We start from the raw sequence: 14,855 nt of genomic DNA on the forward strand, positions 1-14,855 counted from the left end.
CCGTGTGGTACCAGCAGCTCTGCTGGGGCAGGCAGGCCCTCAACCTGGAGATCTCCTTAAAACATGCACATGAAAATCAACTATTTAATCCTCATCCCACACCAAAAGATAACACTAGAATCACAAGCAGGTATTTAAAACAAAAGTGACCCAATTAAAGTCTAGGACCAGTTTTATAAAAAAAATATTACTATTAGATAGAGAAATAAGACTTCTTCCTCCACGTTGTAACTTAAATCAGGTGTTAACCTCTTCATAAAATGCTATTAGTTATACTTAGAGGCATAAATTATGAATGTGTCTATATTTTTTCCTATCTTATGACAAAGCCGACTCTGAAGACAAAAGGATTTTTCATAGTCTCAAAAAAAATCTCCCAAAGAGATTAGTTTTTAAACCTAAATACATCTTTCCTGTCTTATCAAAGAATCAAAAGTAACTGACAATGTTATTCTTGAAAAACATTTATGCAGTTCAGTCTGCTCAACAGCTGACAGCAATTTAACAAAATTTCTTTTTGGCCTTCTTCTTTGTTTATATCAGTAACAAAAGAAGAAAAAAAGGAAACCAAACACATTTAGTCATTTAGTTGCAGCAACTATCTCAGCAACAGTGAGGAATTATACAATGCCTCACTGACTTCCTCCTTAGGAACCCTACTAAACTCTTCTGAAATTCTGTCTGTTTTATTAGAAGAAAAAATGTGCTGGCTCCCTTGCTCTATTTCTTCTTGCCTGCATAATATTCAAGTTACGCTATGTCCTACTCACAATTAGAACTTGTTCTGAATATTATATAATGTCTGAGAACCATCTATTTCTTGTACAAAAATTAATGTTTGTTTAGTCAAGGTCCTGCATAATTTATTCAAATTTAGAACAAAGAATTTCATCGTTTGGTTAAGTCCTCTTAGGAAAATGGCTTAATCTAGACTAAATCTTGACAGAAACATTCTTTAAGGCAGGAGTTAATCTGACCGCAGCCACAGCTGCTTATCAAGACAGTTGGACAGCAATTTGCTGCTCCCTTTCCCCCTGAGCTGGTGCCTCAAATTCTCCAGTCTCATGGGATGCCATTCTTACCAAAGGAATTTAGTGAACACTCCAAATGAACAGCTCACACAATTAGGAAGAAAGAATGCTGAAAATGAGTGTGATCAACAAGTACATCAGAGCCACAGAATAACTGAGGCTAGAAAGGATGCCAGAGGAGGTTTATCACCTAACCTCACACCAAAAGCATGACTAAGAGGTCAGATCAGGTGGCTCTGGGCTTTATCCAGTTGGGACTTAAATCCTCTAGGGATGTAGACTGGATTGCCTCTCATTCAAATGCACAGCTGTCAATGGAGTGGGGAAAAATCTTCCTTACCACCAGTCAGAACCTTTCCTATTTTAATTTATGTCCATAAATTGATAATGGACGTCACATGCTTCCCAAGGAAAGTTCCTATGTCATATTTATGAGTGATTTTCACAAACCAAATGAGAACATTAGTTTGACTGAACAAGTAAAGACATTTTTATGTCCTATTTAAAGTAGAGACATATTGGCAATCCCATATCAGCTCAATAGGCTGGCATTACACAGAAAGAGTGAAAATTTAGTATGCAGAAAACAAGAAAATGCCACTGAGAATTCTCAGAATTCACCTCAAGAACAGTATTTCAATTGTTTTATTGAATAATAATCTCAAGTGTTCCTTTGCAGAATAATCCGGAAAAATAAGATTTTCCCAGTACTGTCGCTTTTGTCTAGAAATGCTTATGCAGCTATGCCATCAGAAAAAGCAACTTCAATTTGAAAACATCCCTCTCTATCCCTGAGCCTGAAAAATGCTCTGTTCTAGTGGAGATAACAAGACTCTACCATCTTCTGCCTGTGGTTGCTGCTACCTTTCCAGCTGGGCAATTCCAGCAATACCTTCCAGCTATTGCAGCTGCAATATCAGACAAACATGCAGAGGAGAATCCATCACATGCAGACAGGGAACAGAGGAAAACATAATGGGAAAGTGGTAAATATCTTCATTTATGTGGTAATTATACAGCTGACTATCACTGCTACAATTATTAACAACAGTATGTGGACTGATTGAAGAGATACATTACTAAATTATTAAACTCCTTTCTATCTCTCCCAAAAATGAAGAGCCCTTAAAGAAAACACATTTGCACAACAGAAGATATTTCTTAAAAGATGACTATTTCCATAATAAAACTACAGCCTTAAACCCAGCTAGTTTTTGCTAACAGGAAAGAGATTCTCTCCTTCTCCATGCTCTCCTGAAGCAATGCATTTTAAGAGAAGTACCTAAAGTGAAGTTTTGAAAAGCTTCCCTGAAAAATCTGTGGAAGTTGTCTGTCTTCAAGAATTTAAACAAATTAGGAATATCATAAAAACACCACTTAAATGAAAACTGCAACATTGCCAAACTCACACCACAGCATTTTTTCCTGATTTGCTTTGAGAAAAATAAAAAAAAATCTCTATTTAAAATCTATCAAGCATCCATAATCAAAGAACCCTAAAGTTTTTGCTGGCAACGCCTTTTTGTAACATCCTTCAACAGTACTTACACAAACTCCCCAGATATCATCTGTTACAAGCACTGCATGGATTGTTGTGGTAACTGTCCAAAACAGACATCACAGTTTACTATCCCAATGTTTATGAAGTTTTGCTGTCTATTCATTAGAACACTTCAGATGCAGCATAATGAAAAAGTTTTAATGAACAGGAAGAGTAAAAAAGAAAAATCAACCTTTTTTTTTTCTCTTTTATTTTTCCTCCCCTTCCCCTACACCATGACCTATTTTCTTGAATAACATGCAGATCTACTGAGGACATTAACCTGTTTCCATGTCACAGTGACAGCCCATGTATCAACACGCTGAGAGGCATTAGCTGTTGTTTATTGATCCATTTATAAGTTCACTGTAATGGGAATACAAACTGGAGGATTATAAAGTCTTTTGCTATCCTCTGCTTTGTGACACACTTTACTGATTAACTACTTCCCAGAACACATTTATTTCCATGTTTTGTGGAAATACTTACAGAAGATTCCTCCTCTTCAAACAGTCTCCCACATCTGAATCACTCTTACACATTTGTAGTCCATTCATTAATTTCAAAATTCAAAATGTAATAAACCACATATCTTTTTTTTAAAACTAAATCATATTAATTACATCCACCAAACAATATCTACTACAAATACCGATTTACATTTACCAAGTATGAGAAATAAACAAGCAGGTAGGATAAAAAAAATAAAGCTAATTTCCCCTTGATTCCCTGCAGGCTCCTCGTATACAAACTGCTCCCACCACACACAGGACATGCAGCACGTATCTCTGCATAAATTTTGGTGAGCCACACTGTTCCATAAGAAAAGCATTCTAGTCAAGACACTAACATGTGACCATTGGTTATGACAGTTCATCCTACCTGCTTCTACCTTTGCACCAGTAGTTAGTGCTTATTTGTTAGGTACACATTCAAACCTGCCCTTTTGTGCCAGTTTATGGCACTAAATTGTTTATACCATCTAGCAAGCTTGACTACATTCTAAAAACAGGTATCCACAATAAACCCACACTCACTGCTTCAATTTAAATAGGATGAGAGAGCAGCTGAAGTTTAACTGCCTGAATTTTCAGAGCTGTAAAAGACAAAAGGGAAAAGCAATTCCAAAAGCCAGACTCCTACCCTTCAAATTCAAGGACTGCATGCTTGATCAAATGCACACATCAAATCAATTATGGCAGAATGTAAAAAGTCAGATTTTATTGCAAAATAATTAAAAGATCACCAGGGTTCATGTTCTGTCTCACTTTTACAGACAACCACAATTCAATGAAGTCTGATCTGCATTAAAAAAAAACAAAAACCACAAAACAAAAACAAAACAAAAACACCCAAAGGAAACAAAACAAACAAAAAAAAGCATAGTTTCAGGTTTGGAGAGATATTTGAAAGAGGGAAATAAATTCTATCTATGAGTTTTGAAACCCTAATTTCTACAATTCTCAAAAGCCTCCAAGGATTGAGATTTTTTGCTTTCAACAATAGAAATCTTGAAGATGAGTTCAGTGCTATCAAAGGAGAGGGGGTAAAATTACAAAATAGATACAGCTCATGTCCTCTCTACTAGAAATTGCTATGCAAAAAGGAAAATACTGCCCCAAGAGGGATGCTCTAGCTGATACTCTCTAGAGGGAGAAAACAAATTGCACCAAGGATACATCACACAGCATAATCATATATCTTGTTTCACTAGTAACTTGGCAGTAAGCTTTTTTTTTGTTGTTGTTGCCCACAGAAGCATATGACCAAAACAGGTTTTCTACCAATACCTTTTGAATCAGTTGGCCAATTTTCAACATTTTCAAATAAAACCCCCAGAGATCTCAAAAATAACTTATGTTCCTCTAAACCACATGAAAATTAATGGTCGGGGAGTGGAAAAAGACCTAATTTGCTCTCATAGTGAGGGGACAGTAGGAAATTTACCTCTTTATATTTGATTTGGCAGCAGATCAATCCATACAGAGACAGCAGTGTCTGTTGATATGAAGTCGAATGAGATTAAGGATTGGAGGAGAAGGGATAAGGAGATAAAAAGACAATCCAAACACATACAAATGTTAATTTTATTATTTCTGTAGCTCACAGAATCTGTGACTTGTAGACAGTAACTTAACAGCTTTAGAAACTAACAATCACTTGCCCAAGTATTTACATTTGTTGACGTCCTCCTGCTCACTAGGTTGCCTAGGAACATCTTACCTCAGAGTGAATGGGAAAATAGTTTATGAGCCGTCTGGACATTCCAAATACTTTTTGAATCTATTTTATGAAATCCATGCAAATGGTTTTCCATTGTGCTTTTTTACAGCATTAAAGATACTCAATGAAGAAAAAAGTAGAGGAGTAATAAAGATAATATACTCTGAAAAGGCTTTCATAGATAAATACCAACTTGGATACAACATGCAGAAGTGTTGGTGGGATGACTCAGATCCTAATGATATTTTATTTAAGTTCATTTTCTTAGCAGTGCCCTGACGTTGTTAATAACTCCCAGTAGGCTACTTAGAGCTGTAGATTCATTTTCCCATTAATGGCAGCAAAAGGTTCTTTGTTAATGGTTTTAGGATAATGCTGGGTTTTGCCATATGGTTGGATTTGTATGAGGGTTTCTCATGAAAAGCCAGAGAGTGTAAGAAATTGTTACTATATTTAACTGCAGTGTCCTCACACGCACAGCAGACAACTGGAATGGACACTGCTCTAATATGTACAAGTGCAAACGATGCTCAATATTTACTGCATGTTCTGCTTAAGAGGACTACAGGGACCTCAAACAAGAGAACATAGGGATAGATCAGAGGATTCATAATACAATGCTGAGCTTTTCACCTCTAGGTCATTGGTTCAAATCTAAACTGGTCGGTAATGAAGGCAAGCTATTACCATCTGACAGCCCTGGCCTTTGCCAATTGATTTGTCAGGCTCAGTCCTGCTCCCATCAAACTCAAAATTCAAAACGTCAATTTGCCTTTCTGAAAACAACACCAGCAACAGAAGAGAAAAATGAACAAACAGAAGTAATCTCTTCCTCCTCAGATAGCATCTCCAGACCAGAGCCTCTGGAGAGTGCCAGAGGAACAGTGCAAATTACAGCACTACTATAGCACTAGCACAATGCATCATTCTGTGGATAAAGGTTATTTCTGACTCTCAGATACCCAATTATAATTTCCTCTGTACAAATATAAAGCTTTCAGAGGTTTCATTAATAAAGAAGAGACCAATATGCAGGTCTTAAAGCTGAAACTTCATAGTCTTGCTTAAAGATCTCTTCAGATACCTTGTTCAAAGGTGTGTTCCTTGAGGTTGAAGGTTTTGAAGAAAATGGTCACAGTACTCTATAAAAAGAATATCAAATTTGCTTTGTATGTTGTTATGATGCCTTTGTAGTCAAAATATTTAAACACCACTTGCAGCAGCAACAATATATTCTATTACTTGAAGTTTTAATTCAGAAATGGATTTATTTACAAGTTATCATGAGTAATACTAGAGAAGCCATATTTTTACAGTATTTCTTCAAAATCATGTTAGACAGAAAAAGTACATAACAGTACATAATTTTCCACATGCTTTCCTAATTTGAACAGAAATGGTGTTAAGCCTCAAATCCACATCCAGCCCTTTCCTTTGCCTTTTACTAGCTTGGGAGCAATCACAAGAAACACTCAGTAGGTACCACAGTCCTCCATTTTGCTAAGCAATCACTGCTACAGGACTGAATAGACACACCAACTTTTAATGCAGTGCCTTTAAGATCACCTTTACATCACGAACTTAAGCTAGACAACAAAATCTACTGAAAGTTTTACACTCTGTGAACATGAAATATTACTCCTAATATTGGAGACTACAACAGAACACATACAACTCACAAATCTTGGGAAGTATCAAAAAAGAGTCTCCTGCAGGTTCCTTGGTTTTTGCTAAACTGAAGTTTTTCCTTCCTTTTCCAATAACTCCAGCTATAAAGCACTTACTGTAACTGTAGGAAAGGCCCAACAGGTTAACTTGCCAGCTGAATGACTGTACACAGGTTCTGCAAGCTGAGTAACTGAGCTATATATGAGCTATATATATATAATAGGCTGTATATTGCTATATTTTATAGCAATATACAGCCTATTGCTATAAAACCAGAGTAGCACAGCCCAGCCATATCCTAGTCTGGCCAAACATCAGAACCACAGTGTCCCACAGACAGTGGCTGGTGACATGCACCCAAACCCACCTTCCCCTGTCCCAGAACAAGAAACCCCATGCATCAAGTGACATAACAGAAAAAGAAATGAACTGCACACTAAATTTGTATGTCAAGAGGCACAATAAGACTGACCACACTGTGTCATTTGTCTCAGAAAGTGCCCAGACTACACCAGGAGATGGCTCCTCCCAGCAGCCTCACACACAGCATAAGCCTAGGCAATGGGGCTGCCTACAGAAGGGAAGAAGGCAAAATCCTAAAGACTGGGGATTGCCTCTTACTTGACCTGCAATTAACAGGACCAATAGAGGAATCCAAGCAAGCCAATCCAAATTCTTTGACAGTCACTAATAAAATTTCATGCTGTTTCTCTCTGCAATCAAGCACTGCATATCTTTTCTAGGGAATGACCGTCAGTGACAGAATATAAAAAAGCTTTGGAATTGTGCCTGTAGCCATTATTGACAGAATAAAGAAATTTAAAAGCAAACAAGCAGTATTTCAGAGAACAAATTAAAACAAACTGTTTGAATAAATGTCTGTGGAACATATGTCAGGAAACTGAAGGATGTGTAAGGTATTCAGAAGGCTGCATAAGAAAAAATGAGAATACTTATAAGCTCTACAGTTATCAACAGGTATGCTAATTACAAGACAGTTTTGTTGCTTCTGAAGCTAGGCAAGCAGATCAAAAAAAAAACCCCAAACAATAGCTGAGACTTTTTATTATTTTTTCATCCTCTTATCTCTTTTTTTTTTTTTATATCATCTGTTGCAATTTGCACAGTTGGACCAAAAGGGATTCTGGACAGGTACAACTGTTTTTTACAGAGATATGTTCATAGAGTCCTCTGTCAATGAGCCTCTCAAGGTAACAAACTTTTTGAAGCTCCACAAACTGGGAAATAAACACACTTTCTCTTCTATGTACTGTCCATGAAAACTCGCCTAAGAAGGCTTAATCCCTAATAACATCTCCAAGACTAGACAGAGAAGGATTTAAATTCCCATTATCCTTTTTAACGAACTTGTGACTACAGTCTCAAAATAGACACTTAACCCAGAACTGAGAGAAGAACTGGCATATTTCTTACCTGCAATGCCTGAAAGAAATGAACTGAAATGTTTTAGAGCTTCCAAAACATCTAAATTCTCTGGGATAACTGTAAATTTATAAATGCAAATTTGTAAATGCACCGGACAAATCTGGCACACCCTTACTCCTCACTGCACCCCAAGAACATAAAGACTTCATAGGTGACATTACCAGGTGAGAAGGAAACAAACAAGCAAAAAATAAAGCTTCTATTTAATCCAGTGTGAATGATATGCAGCATGCTTGATTAGATATAGTTTTGATTAGGTGATGGAATAGAACTTACAGACTATCCTATCTAATTTAACTGTTGCTATTCCCGTCACTTCCTAAATGAGAACAGATTTCAACAGGCTGACAAATATTTTTCAGCTCATAATACATTATTCTAATTATTTTTAAAAGCTGTCATATTCAAGTCATGTGTTACCTCACCAGCTGAGTTCTCAGCACAGCAGTACTTTCCCTCACTCTTGAAGCAAACACAAGACTATCTGTGCTGCTGCTGTTTTCCAAATCTGCTACTCAGTGTCAAGTATATTGCAGCACAAAATCCTTCCGTTGGAGATTTTTTTCCAAGTCTGAAAAGTAGCACAAGCTCAGATAATTTTTTTTTCAGTACACACGTCTTTCTTTCAAGCTGCATGAGAAACACACAGCTATTTTCCCTCCCTTTTCATATGCATCTTTCTTCCATGATTAAAACCTTCAGAATTTGTTCTGAAATCTGAAAAGCTTTTTGAATTTTTTTAACACACGATCAGCCATTACAATACCCACAAGAAGTTCGCGTAGCTGAAAGACCAGAATGCCATTGTGCCTGCAACTTTCTGAAAGCAGAGGGTGTATATTGTTATGGTTTCTATTTATGGCTGCAATCCTCATGAATGTCCACTTATAATCCTTCTACTCAAAGAAAGATTTTAAGAGAAATCCGACTCTGGCAAAGCAAAGAGCTTCTGCTTTCTTTTAAAAGAGGGGGTGAAAGCACATGGTTTTAACAACCTCAGACCAACACAGTCAATTAAATACTGAGGAGGTTCTGCTAACCAACAGCAGCTCCCATGCAAGTTTAACTTTTGACGGCAGCGATCACGCCTGGGTTATTAACCAGGATAATACAACATCCCATATTATTTCAAAGACCCCCGCTAATAAAATACCTTTTTAGCCTATAGCATTCTCTTTTTCTCGTACCTGCTACTCCTGCTCTCTTCTGCGGGCGTGCAGGGCAGAGGGGCCTTTCACGGCCAGCCCCGCCGGAGGCCGGGCCGGGACTGGGGCCGGGCCGAGTCCCGCACGGACCCCGCTGCGGCCCGGCCGAGGCGGGCGGGGGCTGCGCCACAGCGCAGGGCGGGGGTCGCCACCGGCGAGGCTCCGCGCGCACGGCCGAGCAACCAGTGAACAGCTGGGTCTGGCCGCGGCTCCTCCGAGGGCACGGGACGGGACGGGACGGAAGGAGATGAGAGGAATCCCCCGCACTCCGGGAGTGGCTTCAGTCCCCACCTGTCTCCGCGCGCGGGTCCCGCCGGGCGCGCTCATCCCTCGCTGCCATAGCTACCGGCAGCCGCGCCGCCCGCCTCTCGCGAGAGCCGCCATCTTCCCGCGAGAGCCGCGGGCTGCGCCGGCGGCGGGCGCCTCCTGTGGCGAGAGCGCTGAGGGAGCGCGGGGCGGGGCGGCGGCGCTGCTGCTGCTGCTGAAGGGGCACGGCTCTGCCGGCTGGGGCACGGCTCTGCCGGCCGGGAAACACCTCGGGGTTGTCCGCAGCTGCAAAACCTGGGCAGTGCTCGGTGCCGTGAAACGGCTGGAGGAAACAGACAGTTCGTGTCCAATAAAAGTTTGCCTGTAGTTCGTGTGAGCTGAGTTGGCTGACAGGCTAGAGGCGAGACGTGGGGTGTTCAACACCGTGCATACTTCAGGTGTGAATTAGACTATCTCACGATGAGGGAAAATTGATTAAGGTGTTTTAGAAATTTGTAGTGTGATTTTCTGAATACTAGGCAATATGTAAAATTATTATAAGTCTCGTGTTCCCTGAACTGTCAACTGTCAGTGTCAACTGTACATTGCAATCTCTGATTTTCCTGTCACCAGTGCAGACTGATGGTAATATTAACTCTGGTGTAATAGTGCTCTTGGTGACACCTAAGAAACACTTTTCAAGCCCACTGAAAGAAATAGGTGTTTCCCTATGAATTCAGGACCATGTATGTAGTGAGAATCTGAGGATAACTGCAGCAAGCACCATTTCCATGACCAGTTGGTACCTCAGTGGCACATGGATAAACAACAATAGTAATTACTCAGACAGAAACGTGAAGACGAGGGTTAATACATTTTCTTTTCTGCTCTTTTGTTTCCAGTGTTCCCAGCATCTGAGAGATAGAACTTCTGTGACAATGCTTAGAGAAGTGCCACCATCTCTGTAAGTGTACAGGAAGTTCTTTCTATTTAATTGCTGAGCCCATTTTTACATAAGAGAAGTGAGTTGATGCATAGTGTTCTGTATCTAAAAGATGTATGCCAGAATTTGCAGCTTCTGATAATTCAGGTATCCTGGTAGTGGTGTTCCAGATGCACAGAGTGTGCCTGGGGGTCTGGGACTGTTGTTGGTTCTGCCTACAGCAAACAAAGCATAGAGTCTGTGAATATGCATCTGCAGTAGTGTTCATGCTGCTGTTAATATGGCATTTCTAACACCACTAAGAATAAGTTTGTGCATTTGGGAGAATATTTGTTTACTTGTGTCTTCCCATCCCATTTCAGTCTTTTGCTTTGGGAATCCAACCAACCATAATGGAAAAAAGAGCAGATGAGGAAGGCCTCAAGCCTCTCTTAGGGACCAAAGATAATTAAGAGGAACAGTTAGAGAGTAGATATAATGAAGCCCTGAATATGTGCTAGCTTCAGGCCCATGAAAGTATGGCTGTTTTTGTAATAGAATATGGAACTAATTGCATGTCTGAGCCAGCACTGTGGGGTTTGACTGAAGCACTCCTCAGTGTAATTGAATTTGTGTAGCATCTGTGAGCAGGGGGTCCTATGCCACAGGGCCCATGGCGTGTCCTTAGGCAGGCCAGCAGAAAGTTGCTCGTTTGTTTGTCCCTCCTTCCAGGGACCACTTTGTTTTCCCTGCAGTGAATGACGTAGGATGGGATTGTTGCTCCAAGCAGGAACTTCTCCCAGTAAGAACACAAAGTCCACAGAGTCCTTGTTTACCCTTTTGTGCAGAAGGATGTTTTGGAGCAGGAGTGCAGCATTGCTTAGTGGCCAGCTTTTTCACTGCTCTTTGTGTCCTCCTGGTATGCTTTTCTTCTCCCCAGCTGCAAATGCAGGAACCTGGAGTAAAACAATGATGTCTGAGCCTGGGAAGAGTTGAGACCTTTGTCAGCATTCTGTAGTACAATTATACTGTCTCTGTCTGAATTTCTAGAAAATATTTGTTCCCAGTAAGCCCTGTTACAAGAACCAAGAAAACAACTATTTTGATTTGGCACCTGAAGAACTTATAACCATAAATTAATCTCATCTTGTGCATTTATTTGTTCACTGGATTTTTGAAAGGCAAATGTTTGTTTTCATTCTGGCTTGAGCTATACCTAACTTCTTCTGCTCCAATTTTTTTAAAGGGTAGTCTGCAAATTTATTTGTGTCAGTTCTCTCTGACAGTATTTCAGATGATGTTTTGTTTAAATGAAAAACAAACTTTTAGAATTAAAACTCTTTGTACAAAACATTTTGTGTTTCTTTTATTGTTCATCAAAAGATCAAAATAAACACACAAAAAAGAACCCTGCAGGTTTTCTTAAAATAGTTGGACAATATGCATTAAAAGTTTTGATGTAAATAATGTTTCTAAAAAGTATAATTGAAAATCAAAGTAATAGTTAATATTTGAGAATTTGTTTATTAAGCTGACTGAAGTTTAGGTTGCATTTTAAAAGCACTGCTTCAGGGTTGTTTATGTAGTTCTCTTCCCTTTACTGCATGTCTTAATTAACACAAAATATATCTGAACAAGTACTTGTACTCCTTAAAGCTTCATGTAGGTTGTACTGCAAGCAGAAGATGATCATCAGAGACAACACCTACTGTGTGCTAAATACTTAGAGAGCAAGAACATAAAGGCACTGCTAATTAATTGCATTAGCTGAAGGGACTTTTACTAGTAGATATATGATTATAATTATTTTAATTAAGAATGTTTCAAATTCCACATACTCTCAATTCACAAAACTTTTGGAGTTCCACCAGATCTGTGTAATCTTGCTTCTGTGTCTGCCTGCAAGTTCTTGGTTATCTGTGGCCCTGGTCAGGCACATCTGCAAGACGGAATAGGCAACTTGTCTAAATTAGTTTATAACCTGCCATTTAGCCATAGATGAGATTGCATATAAATGTCTCAATGTGCTCTGAGCCAGCAGGATGGCTTGAAAACTTGTGACACTGAATCAAGAGAGACTCTTACGAGTGCTGCAGTGGCCCCTGTAAATTGCCAGAGCGGTGTTGGCAGCCCTGCTGTGCCAGGGGGCAGTCCCTTGCAAGGAGGACGTTTTCCAGATGATCACATCTGTAGCAGCCATCTGTGGAAGAGAGCACGAACTTGCACACAAGCTAGTTAGGGGGAAAAGAACCTCAGTGCAGTGCATGTTCAAGCCTTGTACCACAAAACTGTACTTCCCATGGAGGGAAGTACTCTGCCCCATAACAGAAATACCATAGGCTCTCTGGTGCCTGCCATGTTGTAGTAAGAAAAATGAATACATTTTATATATTCACAGTGTGATTAAAAAAAAAAGTCAAAAAGGCAAAGCACATATTCTTTTAACAGCCTGAAACTCTCCCAGATTTTATTTCAGAGAGAGAGTAAGTCTGATGCCAAAGCCATCTTTTCTAAGTGATCTGTCAATGATCTGTCAAACTGTTCCCTTTGATTAGGGAATACATTGCAGTCAAATGGAAACTTTTCTGCACAACACAGAGAATCATGCTAACTGTGCTGCTGCCAATCAGCTACTGCTACTGCTGATTTATGCAATCAGCTATAACTTCAGGCAAACTTTTAAAACATCTGAGACCATATTTCTGGATAATATGATTGAGATTTTTTAAATGCTTTTTTAAAATGTGGCCACTATTTTTTAATGCATTTTTAACACAGCTTGGATTCTTTATCATAGAATTTGTCTTCATGAGAGAAACATTTCAAAACTTGGAAACTGTAAAATAATATTATTAGAAATGACAGTGTAAATAACTAAAAATGTGAGAGCATTTTGTTTGAATGAAAGATCTGAATGTCACAAAATTCTATGCAATCCATTTTTCAAGGGTGAGCCCCTCCCTATTAAATGCATTTTCAGCTGTTGTTCCATGGAATATAAGCTTAATATCCAGTACATCCTATATAAGGGAACTGTAGCCTTTTCAAGAAGATGAACTCAATAATTTGTTCTTTTTTATCTCTAACTATGATGATGCTGCTTAAAAGCAGTTGACTGACTTTTTGTTTTGTAGCTTCTATGTGGGAGAAAATCCACTGTAATTAAATCTAATAAAATCCTCTAATTCCCAGTATAAACAATTCTCTGACATAGACAATTCCCCTGAGTCTACATCAGAGCCCAAGGAAAACAAAGAACAGGAGCTGTTTCTTACTTCCTTTTAAATATTTGATCATTATGGACAAACTTCTGCCCTGATTAACAGTAGCTGAAAGCCTTACTCAAAGTAATTATTTTTGAGATAGAATCTGAATTACTGGTTTTCCTCTCACTTGTAATGTTACTTAGCATGATGACTAAACTAGCATGTAATTTAGGCTGTGTAAACAACAAGACAATAGTTGTCTGAATTGTTCTACAACATGTAGTGTTGTATTTCTCATTTTGTATTAGAAACAAAAGCACATAAACCCTGCTTGACAGGATTTGAGATTGCAAGTGCACTGCAAAAGAAGAGCTATGTGCCTTATTAAGCAAATGTACCAAAACTGAGGAAACAGCTTACAAGTATGAATCATAGGAATATTATTAATACTTTTCAGTGATGCAATACTAATTCCAAGGACATTGCAATGTCTGTCTCCATTTAGGGCTTGTGTTAATGGGGTGTGTTGACAAAACCCTTTGTCCATCAGTATACTGTGAACCAGGCAGAGCTTTGGGTACATGCCCAGCCCTTTAGGTACCTGCTTTCCTCATACCTGGGAGCTTTGAGACTACACCACCAGAGAGCACTGTGCTATTTCTGCATGTCTTCCTTACCTGTCTCTGTGCGTTTAAGGACCTGTTTTATTCAGTCTTTTTTCCTGTGATACAGTAGAACTCAAGTGGTTGTTGTGATTCTACTGAAATTCCTAAACATTTTACTGTTGTTGTCCTGTGTGCACCCTGTGTGCAGCCCTTCCTTGACCTGACTAACCTCATCTGGAACCTTCACCCCACTTAAGGCCCAGAAATCTCTTTTAAGCTCAGACTCACTCCTGGGATCCTTTGTGTGAGTGCTGTTGTTCAGGTGCTGGCCTGCCCTCTGAGTCCTGGCTGGAGCTGAGACTTGTGCTGTGATTGTCTGGGGCACCCCCTTCTCAGAGCAGCCAGTCCTCTCTGCACCTTGACATTCCTGAACTGGCCCATGACCTGGGATACCTGCTGCTGAAAATAGACTGTGACACATGGCTACCAAACTACCTTGTTTCTGCTATTCCTGACGTATTTACACGAAAGCATCATGTATTCCAATTTAAAAAAAAAACCAAAAAATGTAATTCTATATTGCAGTAGGATAAAATTGGTGTAAGAAAAGGGGAGGCAATATTTTGCTTAATGTCACCTTTTTTTCTCTGAAATTTCCTCTGACTTTCTGAATTTCTAGCTTTGTCATTGCAGATTGGATTGTTGTATTAAAGTACTTTTGAACTGAAAAAGAAATCCATCCTCCTTAATTACAATGCAATTG

General features: G+C 39.2%; 1 protein-coding gene across 1 annotated transcript in view; it reads right to left on the reverse strand.

The window, feature by feature from the left end:
* The window catches only part of USP54 (ubiquitin specific peptidase 54), a 91,658-nt gene extending 82,241 nt beyond the window's left edge, over positions 1-9,417 (reverse strand). The window contains exon 1 of the mRNA XM_064717361.1: positions 9,096-9,417. The gene's annotated coding sequence lies outside the window, so the exon portion shown is untranslated. The remainder of the gene's footprint in view (positions 1-9,095) is intronic.
* Between the last annotated feature and the right edge of the window lie 5,438 nt (positions 9,418-14,855).

This window comes from Zonotrichia leucophrys, chromosome 6 (assembly GCF_028769735.1).
Source record: "Zonotrichia leucophrys gambelii isolate GWCS_2022_RI chromosome 6, RI_Zleu_2.0, whole genome shotgun sequence".
In the NCBI taxonomy this organism is placed as follows: domain Eukaryota; kingdom Metazoa; phylum Chordata; class Aves; order Passeriformes; family Passerellidae; genus Zonotrichia; species Zonotrichia leucophrys.